We start from the raw sequence: 15,177 nt of genomic DNA, 5'->3' as shown, positions 1-15,177 counted from the left end.
ATATGAACAGCCACAACCCTGTTACAAAGCGTTGAAAAACTAATTGAAAAATGCTGTACTCGTGGTTTCAAGCTGCTGCCTCATACCATCACACTTTGCAACACTTTCTGGAAAACGCCCAGGAAAAATCACAAAAGCTTGATGCTTTAATAAGTCAGGGAAGCAAGTAGCCTATACACTGGGGAAAGGCCATTTAGCTGAAACGATTGGGGAAGAGAGACAGAGGCGGAGAGCTGGTCTTGGGACTGGAGAACCAGTCTTGTGGTAGCAGGCATGAATTGTCCCTTTTGCTAAGCAGTGTTTTCCTTGGTTTGCATTTGGATGGCTGACTACATGTGAGCACTATCTGCTTTAAGATATTTCCTTTAGGGGATGCATGGGGGCATAAGCTCAGCGGAAGGGCCTCTATTTTTCATGCAGTAGGTCCCAGGTTTTCTCATTGCCATGTAGAGCTGGGAAAGTCTCGTGTCTGAAACCTTGGAGAAGCCTCTGCCAGTCAGTGTAGACAATACTGAATTGGATGGACCAATGGTCTGACTCAGTATCAGGCAGCTTCCTATGTTCCTATGACATTCCTCTTCCTACTTACTTTGCACAAATGGAAACTCATCTCCTTGAGTTGTTATCTACAGCCCACTCAATCCCTAAGGTTTAGGGTAGGAAACAAGCTCCGAGGCTGGCATACCCTTGTGCGGGTTAGGGTTAGGGTTGGGAAATTTACAAGCAACAGGATCAGTGGTAACGGTGAAGCTGCAAGGTGGCAGCTGGTGAAGGTGGCACTGCGGGGTTAACAAGAGGTACCTTAAAAAGTTCTTACCAGTGGTACCGTCAACACCAGCAAGCTGCCACAAGCAGCAGTGCCCTACCCGGCATCTTGCATGTGCAGAGGCCAGATGAGTGCTGGAGCAATGGCAGCTGGTGTGTGGGATGCCGTGCAGGGTACTGCTGATCACAGCGGCTGGCAGGTGCTGGCAATACTGCCAGTGATCACTTTTTAAAGGTACCTCTCACCACCCCCCAGAGCCCCCCTCACCAGCCACCACTGAGGTCAGCCCCTGTGCAGTATATAGATTCCAGAGATTAAACAGATCACGTCCCTAGACAACCAGCCAGCTACTTGGATTTGAACCCAAGATAGTATTAACCGAATGAGCAGTTTATTTTGCAAACCTTCATATTTTAAACTCTAGTCTTGCACAAGGTCTCATTCAGAGATTCTATTTCCCTACCCATGCTCATGATCTAGAAATATGCGTCCATAGATGTGTGTGTTGGGGTGTGTGTGTGTGTGTGTGTGTGTGTGTGTAGGCAGGTAGCACCTCAAACCATCACTGTGTTAACTGTTGAAGCCGAACTTCTAAATTCAGACTGTTAAGAGCACCTGTTCTGTTCAGTGTACACACACCAGTACACTTTCTATCTGTAACACAAACAATTAAAGGGAATGTAGCACCTGGGTGCTTTCCATGTTACACACTGCAACAGGGGTAAAATGCTTTGACTTGGCAGAATCTCAAACTCTACAATGGGGAACTAACAGTTATTTTTCTGCAACGGACTTGCAACATTGTAGCACTGTAAGGCAAAGATAAAATCTGAAATAAGGCATCGGAAATGTGAACGGCACCTTGCTGTCAGCACAGGGACTGCAGTGTCACCACACTTAGGAGCTCCATAGAGACAGTGATGGAAAGCGCCCTGGGTCCAAGCAATAACTGAAATACACAAAGAATCCAAAGGTCTGATATCTATGCATCACTTTCTATCTGTACCTTGCATTTGTGAGAGTCTGTACCCGGGTTCCTTTTAAAAATGAAAACATAGACAATCATTCACACACACAAAATGTACATGTTTACAGACTGTACAATGTGAATAGGACTAGGGTGCTGTAATTTAACTGATTTATTAATTGTGTTCTATACAGGTCCCTGTTAGAAATCCTAGTAAATGCCCACAACAGGGTTTTGCCTAGATTAAGGGAGTCTGGAAGCCACTGGGTTGCACTTGAAGGGTCAGTGTACAGTTAGTTCTGTGGCTCACTGATGCAGCGCCCATTATTTCCAATGGGCATCATATTGTCCAGCTGTGTTTGCACAACTTGACAGTGGAGCAGAACTGCCCTGTTGCGCAACAGCATTGGCAGTGCTTACACAGATGCAACAGCACAGGAGGTGCACTACCCACCCATGCTGTGCATTGCTTTGCACAGCACTTGAGCCACTCTGGGGTAGATGAACGTAAGCTGCCACCATTGGGGAGCTACTGCCGCCATAGGGCATCTCCTGGTGCTTGTCTGGGGGGTGCAGGACCTTGCTTTCCATCTACCACCCCCGTTGCTCTCTGTTGCTGCTGCTGCTCTACCTCTGACTTTCTTTGAGATGAGGCAGCAAGTGCCCTGCCTCTGCCCTCACCCTGGCTGCAGTGCCAAGCAACTGACTGGTGCAGCCACAGACTCGGGGAAGTGTCCATTATGGCATATGCCAGATGCATGCTGCAATCAGCTGTTCAACATGGCAGGCAGACACAAAGGTGGGAGGTGGGAGGGAGCCTGCTTGTTTGCCTGCCTGCCTGCTCAAGAGAGCTCTTTGGTAACAGCGGCACCAGCAGGTGAAGGCAAGAGGTGAGGAAAAGCTCAACAGAGAGGTGAGTGAGTGTGAGTGAGAGTAACTGAGGCAAGCTTTGGGGGCAGATGAGGCAAGAAGTGGGGAAAGTCTCCTCAAATGAAAAGAAAGAGTCCCCTCAAAGAAACTCAGGAGTGTCCAGTGGTGGAGTGGGACCGTCGGAGGCCTGTGTGCGGCCGCCACAGTGGCCCCGCTGACCCCACCCCCGCGTCTGATGTCAGACACTGGGACAGCTACACCCCTGCGTCTGACGTCAGATGCTGGGGCATGGTCTGGCTCCCGAACGGAACCTTGAGGCTCCGTTTGGGAGTGGGAGTGCAGCTTAACTCCCAAGCGGGGGTCGTGTGGCCCCTTCGGCAGTTAAACTAAGACTGGTGCTGCTTTTGCAGCACAGCCCAGGAGCGGCTCTTCCCTGCAGGGAAGATCTGTTCCTGGGCTGCGCTGTGAAAGCAGCGCCAGCCTTTTAACTCCTGAAGGGGCCACACGGCCCCTTCAGGTGCTAGTTAGGCTGGTGCTATGTTCGCAGCGCACAGCCAGGAGCGGCTCAGAGCTGCTCCTGGCTGGCACTGCGAACGCAGCACCAGCCTTAGTTTAGCTCCCGAAGGGGCCACGCAGCCCCCGCTCAGGAGCTAATGTAACACCCCCGCGTCTGACGTCAGACGCGGGGGCGTCGGGGCCACTAGACGTGGCCCCTGATTGGGCAGTGGCCCGGGTTCTTTGAACCCGTTGGCCCAATGGTGGCTCCGCTACCAAAAGAAGAAGGAAAAAGGAGAGCCCTAAGTTCAATTCTTGAACAAGCGCCCCTTCAGACTTTGTTGTGCCACTGGAGCGCCCCCCCCCCCGTCCTGAATACAGTGCTATCACAAGACAAAAAGGCTTACCAGGAGACTTTACAGACAGGGCTGTTACCCCGAATCTCTTTCGGAAGAGAGTGTATGCATTCACACACCAGCCAAACTTACCCTAAAGTCCCTTCGAGATCCTTTAACCCACTCCACACACAAGTCGGGCTTTGTCTTGCAAATTCTAGCATATCCCGGTGTATTCCCAGGTTTTTAAAATGCTGTTTTAAAGGGACTGTTTCTGAAAACACCAGCGCAATTAGGGAGACGCACTGACGTAGAATCATTAACATGATAAGAGGGATACTCTCTTTAGAAATGCAGACATAGTTCTTTAGAAAGCTCACTCTCCCTAACCCCATTGGCTAGAAGTAAAACATGGAAGCATGCCATGTGAACTTGAATCAAAACAAAAACTGAGAGCAGAGGGGAGGGGCTGCTTCCCTCAATGCCGCAAGTATGATTTGAAGTGGCTTTGCTCAACATTTGTCCCGCAGCATGAAGTCATGTGCAAATAACTCCCAGGTTGTTTTTCTAACAGAAGGCTTTACCATGAGTTTACTGTGAAGCTTTACTGCAAGTTCGAAGTTGCCCCAAAAAGCCTACACAAAAAGTGGATTTTTTAAAACCCTGGGTATAAATCAGGCTACACTCTAATGCACAATGAAAAACCTGAATCGTAGGTGAAGTGCTCCCCTCAGGGACTTTGGGGTAAATCTGGCCGATATGTGGATGCAGGGGCGTAGCAAGGTTGGAGTGGGCCCAGAGACAAGATTTTTAAATGCCCCCCCCTCACTGAAGTGTATTGTGGATGATGCAAGTCATTTAATGGTACTAGAGAAAGACATGCTGTTCTGGTAGCTCCAGGTCTTAACACTCACATCAATTTCGGAGGATGAATACAACTGAAGGAAGCCCGGGCGGGTGTGCAGCTGGGGGAGTCAGTCATGTGATGCCTCTGGGGGCCTCCCCAAGGCAGTGGGCCCCCAGACAACTGTCTCCCCTTGCCCTATTATAGTTACACCCCTGTGTGGATGCACACTCTCCATTCTGGAAGAGGTGTGAACTAAAAGCCCTGTGTGAAAAACACCCAGGACAAAGACATTTTTATTTCACCACTCCCTGATACTACGTCATGGTGAATGATAGAACCTGGACTCACTGTGGTAGTTTAGGAGAGGTTGAGGTGGAAAGCAGTTAATTGTAAAAGTGCTGTGAACATCTTTTTGTTATTTATGCGTCAGCCTTAAATTATTGCGGTAGCCGGTCTGAGTGTGTGTGTTATGGATATTCCCATAGGGAAGTGGAACAGAACAATCTGCTGTGAACCATGACAAAAGACTGTGCTGGGTTGTCTGAACATTCACTGTGTCAATCATTCATGCCGCATAAGAAGCAAATCAGGTGTATCGAAACAGACTGTTAGGATTTTCCTCCACCACTAATACAAGTCATATATGTCTGTTGTTAATATGATTAATCCACTGGTTCCATAGCAGAATAATCTGTTTTAGTCATTTAGAAAATGAATGACAACACTCCCAACATCTCTCTTACACACACACACACACACACACACACACACACACACACACACACACGGTCATGCAAGGGAAGCCATAGCTGCACCAGAGTCATCAGAAAGGTTCGTTCCAAGCCCCCCTGCCCACCCATTGATACAGAGAAATGTACACTTTCATTTCTTCTCTAAACACTGACTAAATTATTTCTGAGTTTTTGATCTATTGAGGATTAAATTTGCATGTGATTTAGCTCAGCCAAGGCTCGTGTTTTTAATCAACATTAATTAACTAATCCCCGGAGGGTCAGCGTGGCATTCCTGTTATAAACATATGGGAAGCAAGGGAGAAATGCAAGCAGAAGGAAAGAAGTAGTGGTGGGAAAGAAGAAGAAAAGGAAGGAAGGAAGACATGATGGGAAAAAGTGAGGGGAGGGAAGAACAGGGCACAAGTAATCAGAATCAGACATTATTGCTAGTATTTATTATTGTTATTAATGTATTAATCTCCACATCTGTGATCATTTTGCCAGCCGGCGTTGCCTGAAATGTGTAATTTCTTGTTTCTTTAGTCAACAGTACCATGCTAAAATTTTCTTTAGAAGGATGAAGACGAGGTTTATATGCAAATATTTGGAATGAAATTCACAAAGAGACAGGAGCTCCCTGGGAGAAGGAAGCATTTGGGACAGACACAGGCCACATCTCACAGGACCAGACCTTCCACAAGGCAAGATCAGGCAGCCATATCAAGTAGCAGATTGTTGGGGTGCCAGTGGGCAGCAAGATGCCCACCGCCAGCTTACCTGCCTCCCTCTTTCACTGCCTGCTACCTGAGCAGCTCTTTGTCAAATGGTGGCACAGTCAGGCACTACTCAATAAAGAGGTGCTCCACTCCTGCTATTTCTCACCACAGAGATTCTCCACAGGGGTGAGATCCAAACCAGGAGCATCCTGGTTTACATCTCAGTCTTTTAGCTACTACATTGCACTAGCACATATTCAGTTATTCAACACATTTCCGTCCTGTCTTTCCACTTTCAGAATCCTCAAGGCACCTTACATCAGAATTAACACCATCATAATAAATATAACCAAAATAAAGCATACTAAAATAAACTGGTGCCAGCAAAATCAACCATGCAGGATAAAAGTGGCTTCAAGGATGTTGGGTAGGGAACCTAAATGATGACAATCAGGAGTGACTCTAGATCAACTGATTGGGGGGAGCAAAGGGGTAATAAAGAACCTTATCAGGGGAGTGAGGATTTTACTGTACATCAAATATTTACAGAGGTAAGGTAATTGATATAACTAAGAAACTTAATGAACCTCCTACCTACTTGGCTGCACTGTCTTCTGCTGCTTGCTTCGGGGTAGAGGAGTGAGTGAACGTGGCTTCTTTAGACAACTGAAGCTTTTAAAAATTCAAACTTTAGGATCATAATCAAACTCTCAGATTCTGAAATGTGAAAATCTAAATTCATTCCAAATTTTGTTTCAAGTCTCATAATTATCCAGTCACAACACCAGTCCTAAGGAAAATGAAAGAGATGCCAGCCATTTAGCCCAATCTACAGTCGCAGCGGGGAGATGACTTGACTACCAAGCCAGAGGTTGCCAGTTTGAATCCCCGCTGGTATGTTTCCCAGACAATATAGGAAACACCTATATTGGGCCGCAGTGATATAGGAAGGTGCTGAAAGGCATCATCTCATACTGCGTGCGAGAAGGCAGTGGTCAACCCCTCCTGTATTCTACCAAAGAAAACCACAGGGCTCTGTGGTCGCTAGGAGTCAACACCGACTTGAGGACACACTTTACTTTTAGGACCATAATATGCTGTGGCTGTGTTGTCTGACTCTTTGCTGAAATGTTCCAGTCTGGTGGAGGGGGAGTAAAAGGGGGAGCAGCAAATAACTTAGGGGAGTGTCCACTACCCCTTGCTACTCATTAGAATCATCCCTGATGACAATGAACATGCCAGGCAAGCCTCGTATGAAAGGGAATTCCAGAGCTGGGGTGCCACCATAGAAAAGGCCATTCCTCCAGTAGATATCTACCTTACTTCTGAAGACAAGGAGAATCCAGAACAGGGCCTCAGAAGATGATTTTAATTGCCAGGCAGGTTCAGGTGGGAGAAGACAAAATTAAACAGCAGTAATAAAACCAAGACTATAAGAATATCCATACAAATCAGCAGGTGAAGATGACACTGTGTGTGCACATCGAGCATTCATTGGGTCTGGTGTTAGTTCCCTGTGCTGCAGCTATTTGCATACCCAGTATGGAGAATTTGCATGTGGAAACCTGTTTTCACATGCAGATCACCCCTTGCTGAATTGGGTAGTACATCTTCTCTACCCCATGCATATGCAATGCTATCAAGCTAAATTCAACTGCCAGTTTTCAGCCTAAGAGTCTATGGTGTCTGAAAAATAAAATTCTCCAATAGCAGTGTAATGGAAATGCTCACATGCTCTTATCTCTAGCAGTGCTGCCAGCTGTTCTTGATTGCATAGAAATTCTTGGGGAGTGGGGACAAGATCTCTCTGATTTATCTTTAATATAAGCATACCAAGGATTGTGGAATTTGCAGGGGGAAAATGGCTCCAAATAAATCACTCCAGCTTTGCCAGCTCAAGTGGCACATAGCTTCGCCATGCATCCCAAGTAAATGTGGTATCTATTCTAATTAGATTATTACACTAGGATGATTGTCATGTTTCCCATGCATCAATAATCCTTTTTGTTAAGAAGCAATCAGAGCAACCTAGAATGGAAGATGGGTAGCACATGGGTTTAAAACAGCTTTAATTTTTCCATGTCAAAAGGTCTAAGTGGGCTTAACTGGACTGTAAACGTAAAGGTACAGTGTGCCGTTGAGCTGGTGTCAACACCTGGCGACCACAGAGCCCTGTGGTTGTATTTGGTAGAATACAGGAGGGGTTTACCATTGCCATCTCCCTCACAGTGTGAGATGATGCCTTTCAGCACCTTCCTATATCACTGCTGCCTGATAGACAGTAAATGTTTCTCATAGCCTGGGGAACATACCAGCGGGGATTCGAACCGGTAACCTCCAGCTTGCTAGTCAAGTAATTTCCCTGCTGCGACTGTAGATTGGGCTAAATGGCTGGCATCTCTTTCATTTTCCTTAGGACTGATGTTGTGACTGAATAATTAAGAGACTTGAAACAAAACTGCACAAATTTTGATTTTCACATTTCAGAATTTGAGAGTTTGATTTTGAAACACTTTTAGATTGCTTCATATATTTTATTTTCAGCAATAGATCTGACAATCTAAATATTATGTGTTGAATTGTAAGGCAATAATTGTGCAGCATCAGCTTGCTGAATTCAGATTGTAAACACCAGGAACACACAAGTTAATCTGATTAAATACAAATTATCAATAAGGTGTCATATTTAAATATATGCAGTTACAGTCAGCATCCTAAATAAATCATGCATGCTTCCTCATCAGTTTCATTTGTAATATTGAGCATTTGTTGTTGGCTCATAAAGAATTTAGTCATTTTTTCTTTGTAGTGTTTATTAGAGAATGAAATGTCGCCCACGGTTATGCATTCTTTCAAAACAATAAAAATCGGTCTCAAAAGACTATTGTGTAAGGTTTATAAGCATGTCATCATGACTGTTACATTGAGGGTGGCACTAAACTTGAATAAATCTAACATTAATTTGGGCTCAGGAGAGCCATGATTACCCGTAGGATTTTTGGGTCTTGTTCAAAATTTGTAGTTGGCTCTTGCCTCAGTTCCATAAGTTGTGGAATGGATGTCAAGGGAAAGGAACCAACACACATGCTTTACCTGATTCATGAGTAACAACCTAAGACAATTTTAAGCCCCTAGGGAAGGAGCTGTGTTTGGACCCAACAGTGCTTGGGCGTTGGATCCCACAATACCTCTTCTGAAGAAGAGGATGGAGCAGGATTGAGTGGTGACTCCCAGTTCAGATGGGTCACTGGAGACTCAATACCCTCTGAAAGAGAGTCAGTGGCTGACCCTCCAGATGACACCCTGTCCAAGTGGACTCCAATAATGGGGTACCCAATGCCTCTTGTTGTGGTTCCTACTTCGCTTCCTCAGTAGAAGTAGTTATTCCCTTCCTAGCTCTGGACCCTTCCTCATCATCCCCAGCACCTCAGGATGGAACAATGGTGGTAATGAGTCTGTGCCGAAACACAGGTCTAGCAGTGCAGTGCCCAGTGGAAGCCTAAGGCATCCCATCCATTTGGCCTCCTCAGGAGGAGGAGGAAAGCTCCATGTATGCTCTACAGCAGGACCCCGAGAGAATTCAGGAAGGGACTGGGCCATCTGGCCCACTAGAAAATCTTCAGTAAACAGCTCCAGCTCCTGGTCCCCTGCTAGTCCCTGCCTCCTTCTTACGCTGTTGTTCTCACCACTTGGGCCCTCTTGCATTACTCTAGATTGGGGAAAAGAGGCAGGTTGCTGGGTGCCTGTGGGTCTTCCACAGACTGTGTTCTTTCAGCTGAGTTCCCTGTGTATCCCCTCTGTGGGACCGAAGAGAGCCACTTGTCCTCCTGAACATGGCCATGGATTTCTCTCATCTTTCACAGAAGGTTGGGCCAGTCACATATCAGGCAGGCCCATTCACACTACCATGTGGGAGGGCAGGTGAGGAGGAAAGTTGCATAACCTTACTTTCCCCACAGATGATTACCAAGATGTTGCGGGATGAGTGGATCACACATGCGGATGGCCCGCTGCTGCCCCAGGCAGCACAAAGGGGTGGAGGTTGGGAGGCGTCATCCTGACCGCTGGAAATCCCACAATGCACCACACAAGTGTGCTCCTGTGCCAGCGCCAGCTGGGAGCATCTGGGGCTCACACACAAGCAGTTAGCCCGAGTTAAGTGTGTGCTTGCACCCTTGAACTTGGCTAACTGGTGGGCTCTGTAGGTGGGTTTGTCACTGTGGTGCTGCCGGGGGCTGCATGGAACCTGGTGGATCTTGTGGGCAGCCAAGCCCAGGCTCGACTGCCTTAGCCTAGTCTTAGCTGCTCATGAGAACCGCCTTCCTCAAGTTATGTACTGAGATTTCCATGCTTTGGATTCTGGGTCTAGATGGTCAAGGGCAGTTTTGTAACCCTACAGAACTTGAACCTCATATATTCATCCAGAAGAGCAGTTTGGATTATCGGCCAAAAAGGGTGGAGGGCTCCCTGTAACAGAGGACAGGAAGAATGATAATAAAATCAATTGTGGGCCAATATTCAATTATGTAACAAACGGTTGGTATAGCAAGAGCAGGATATTATTCCCATTTAGAAAGCAAAGGGCTTTTCGTCCATGCTGAAACCCTAGAGCAATAATCCCTGGCTATTGGCCACTGTGGCTGTGGATTATGGGAATTGTAGTCCTATAATTTGGGAGTTGTAGCCAGCGTGGTGTAGTAGTTAGAGTGCTGGTCTGGGGAGACCTGAGTTCAAATCCCCATTCAGCCATAAGACTTGCCTGGGTGACTCTGGGCCAGTCACTTCTCTCTCAGCCTAACCTACTTCACAGGGTTGTTGTGAGGAGAAACTTAACTATGTACACTGCTCTGGGCTTCTTGGAGGAAGAGCAGAATATAAATGTGTCTCATATATACATATACACACACACACATACACATATACATATACATACACATACATAGAGCTGGGGGGGGGGCAGAGTAAAAATTATCAGACGGCATCTCTGCCCGTCTCTGTAGCACCACACCACAGGTGATGGTGCTGTGCAGCAGGACTCTACCGGAAATACTGACCTCTTGCGCAATTGCATATCGCACTCGACTTCCATTGGGTGTCATTCATGATGTGCGATCATGCAGCAGGTCAGCAGTTCCAGTACTGCCCTCTTACCCAGCACTTTTGCCTCACATGTTAGAGCCCCTCAGCAGCACAGACGTGTCTGTGACACCCACAGCATGCTGCAGGATATGTAAACCACTATATTCTTGCTAGAATACTTGTCTGGGTTTTTTGTGTAGTTTGGTTGGCCTATTGACTTTTTGATATTTATAGCCAGGAATATATATTTTACACTGACATTTAACTTTGTTGTTTATAACATGTGACAATATTAAAAGGCATGGTGCCCTTGGCCCCGAAAGGTGGAGAGGGTTGGATATTAGGATAAAGCTGTCTTCTTAAGAATCACTCCAGAAAAAGTGAATTCTCATAAAGCTGGCACCAACAGCACCTACAGCCACTGTCCACCTCCCGCTCTGTTGAATGAGCAGATCTCAGGAGCAAGGAGAGCAGGCTGGATCTGTCCTCTCTGCAATTCTCAGCTGGCATGATGGTCCTGGAGGGATCATACCCAGCTGTCATAAATTAGTACCGCTCTGAAGAACTTCGAGCTAAGCAGCAGCAGGGCTTCTTGTAGGAGTATCCAGTCGCCCATTATGATTGTCTGGCATGCCTGCCTTCTCCCAGGATGAAGCCAGAGGGAGGGATCTGGCTAAATGAATAAGGCTACCAATGTTATCAAACATTTGTTAAGTCAGTGTGGATTCCCACCTGCCACCCTTAAGCTCCAATGCTTCAGGAGAGTACAGTCATACTTACCTTTTCAAATGCCAGTAATTTAATCCCACATTCCCTTTGGCAGTAAAATAATTCACTTCTTTGGCTTAAACCTCCCCCTCCCCCCGCAGAGGCTGCTTTTAGCCTGTAAAATATAAACAGATTTTATAAAATCTCATTACCGATCTGTATTTTCTGAGGTTTTGCTTATATATCTTTTCTTTTATTTCAGTCACACTCCTAGCTGTACAAATGCGCATATATTTTTAGTTGTAATGATACACTGATACTGATCTATTTTTGATTGCATTGTTTTTGTGTTTGTATTTTTAAAATGAAAATGTATAAAAACATGACAAAGTTTTAAGAACTAATTTATTTCTGTATGATTTACACTGTTACTTGAGTGGGTATTTAAATGTCTATTGTTTTTCTGTTTTGTACCCATAATGTGAATAATATGGTAGCAAGCTATTCCATTCTCCCATACATTAAGAACAAAACTATGGGAGATGCTCCTGCTGAAATGATAATTCAGCCCTCCTAATTCCATCAAAGAGGACAGAAGTTAAAACTCTCAGCGCTGAAATAGCCTGTGATATCGATCATCTATCTGTCATGTGAGCTTCCCTAGGAGAAGTGCAGCAGGCAGGACCTGACTCAGAAGAGTGGCATTGGCACACCAAGTCTTTGTTGTGAACAGGCAGGGCTCCAGTGCCAACGCCATCTTGGACATGAGCTCCCACTCCCGCTTTTGGGCGGGTGGCCCACAGGCAGCCCCCACCCCTGGGTTGCTGCTGCCAGCCAGTGTTGCTGCGCATGTGTTGCTGCTGCCAGCCAGTGTTGTGCTGCTCTCTGGGCTGCAGCCCCTGGCCTGGACTCTGAACTTCAATTCAGTTCGATCTAGAACCAGTTCTGAGATTTGAAGGAGGGTGTTTGGTTCGAGTTAAAACTGTCAAACCGAACCGGCTCAAATGTGAACCTGTTTGCAGACCCCTAGTCCCTGGTTCACTTCCTGGCATCTTTGGGTAGAGCTGAGAAAGGCTCCTGCCTGGAACCCTGGAGAGCTGATGCCAGAGTAGACAATACTGAGCTAGATGGACTAATGGCCTGACTCAGTATAAAGCAGTTTCCTCTGCTATGTTCCTATGTTGTTCGGGAGGACTTTGTTGGCTGGGTCATTTTTATTTGCAATCACCACTCAGTCCCAAGCCTTGGCTGATGTGTACCCTAAAATGTGTCAGGTCAAGATCTGGGGATACTTGGTATTTCCTACCCTAGCTTACTGCACATTCTTTCTCCACACTGCCAAAATCTGCTACTGGAGCTTTATCTGCAGGTGTGTCTCTCTGCTGTGGTTGTAAGGTTTTTTGTTTTTTAAAAATGATTTAATATTTATTACCATTTCAATAGCAGTTAGGCTGTGACTCTATGCTCTTTTCAATATCCTGAAATCTGGGTCTCCAGGGAGCTTTGTCATTAGGTACACATGATCCCTTGGGGGGGTCCTCAAGGTCCTGAAAATACCATTTATGTGGGCTGGAAAACCAAGATGTTACAGGCAGGAGAAGTGGGGATGGTCCCCCACTGAAATCAATGGGGAACAACACAGGCCAGTCAGAGAACAAAAGCAGACAATTTTCATGACATCATGGGTGCAATATTCCACAAATACACAGAGATATGAACAAGATCATTGCACAGGAAACTGAGCAGAGACAGGAAATAGAATGCTTTGTCAGGGTACACCACTGATCTGTAGCATTAGCAATAGTGGCTGACATCTGACATCTGCACTGCAATGGGAGAAACATCAGTGTAGCACCAGAACTTCTGAAGAGTTCCAGATTAACTGTGTGTGTGTGTGTGATTTTGACGACCTCCCCTTCCCTTGGAAACTCTCTGTGTCACCTGAAAATACATGCCTGAGGGCTGTGTGATCCTCAGGCACATATTTTTGGAATGGCAAAGAGCACTTCCCCGGGAAGATAGTCTTCCCCCCACCGGTGAGCCAGCAGAGGAGCTGAGTTAGTTGAACTGTTCAGAAGCACCAATGCTTCTCCTATCACAGCAGTGCTTCATCAGTCAGGAATCAGAATGCCATCCAATACAAATTATTGCTGGCAAAGTAAGGACATATGTCTGGAGGACCACTTCTTGCTCTAAACCAGAAGTAATCTACTAGCATGAATGCTCCTGAAGTGTCACATCTCCTGCAATAAAACTGTTACATTTACATGCTGATGGATCACAAACTATTTTCTGCTACTGTTCTGTTCTCATATGGGTGGTCTCCTCCTGTGAGGGCTGTAACATAGGAGGTGGGGAAATTCATGGACTTCAGGCACTGCAATCCACCCTGTTCTCTATGATACTCCAACATGGGTATGAAGAAACTGCTCATAAGATGAAAATGGTAGCCCTGTTCTGACTGGGAGGGTTTTTTGGAAAGAGAAAGATCCTGTATGGAAGGGAAGAGCTCATCCATATGTCCCACCCTTGGCATGTCACTGTCATGTTACTCATCCTCCCACTCATGCTCTTCATGGTTACAGCATTCATCTGAAGAGGTAAGTGCTGTATGTATGATGGTGGCATTGTCCATTGATCAAAAGGTAGCTCCTCAGCCTTATGATAGTAGAAACGCCTGCCATCATGCTTATGGCATTTGCCTTTTTGTATGGATGCTGTAACCATGAAGACCACAGGTGGGAGGGTGAGCGACATGCCGGTGATGCATTGGAGGCTGGACTTCCAGTCGTGCTCTAAATGGCAAACTTGTGTACAGTGTCTTAAAAACAACAACAGTGTGAACAGTAATATGCAAAACAGCACTTCTGAGGTTTATGACATGTGTTAAGCATTTATTTTGGCATTTGCCTCTATTAAACCACCAAGCAACACAGCATCTAAAGCCTGTTGCATTTTTGATAGCTACATATGGATTCAGGTAGAAGACCTCTACTTAACATGACTTTTGCCTTTTTGAATCCTATCCAAGGTTGTGGACGCTGCCTTCTTCTCTAACAGCAAGTTCTCAAGCCGTAATTAATATATATGCTGAGGTTGTGTTTCCTTCGTCTTACTGGGGTTTTGTTGAGGTAAAATAAACTATCCTTCTTAACAGGAAGGCTTCATTGACCAAAATATACTTAGCATAATTCCAGGCATTTTGCTAGCAAGTGGAAACAACTCATTTTTCCGTGAGTGCTGCTTGCATTAGATTTCTAGTGAAGAACTCCAAGTGCCCAGCAAGACATCGTTTGGCTCCCCACCGCCCTTGCTGTTTTTCAGCACAAGATGAAGTTGAGTCAGCTTAAATGCTCAAGATTATTTTTCTAATTATTATTAGGGAAGTCAGGAATCATCTCCACTCCAATGATTTTGCCAAGGCGGCTGTCAGTTTATTAAAAGTGGTTAATGAGAAGACAAATTGTACCTTTTCAACCACGCCACTGTTCTTTCCCTGCCCGCCACAATCAAATCAAGTTGTAGGGTGCAAACAGTTAGGCCTTTCAAGCCTGTCCCGCTGCTTTAGAATAGCAGTGAGGCAATGGCAGCCTGAGGAGGGAGGGAGGGAGGGAGGGAGACCGTCAGGGTATTTGCTTCCTGGTGCAAAGTCATTTATAA

The sequence above is a fragment of the Hemicordylus capensis genome, chromosome 1, assembly GCF_027244095.1.
Source record: "Hemicordylus capensis ecotype Gifberg chromosome 1, rHemCap1.1.pri, whole genome shotgun sequence".
Classification (NCBI taxonomy): domain Eukaryota; kingdom Metazoa; phylum Chordata; class Lepidosauria; order Squamata; family Cordylidae; genus Hemicordylus; species Hemicordylus capensis.
The sequence above is the reverse complement of the archived record's forward strand: the minus strand, read 5'-3'. Positions refer to the sequence as shown.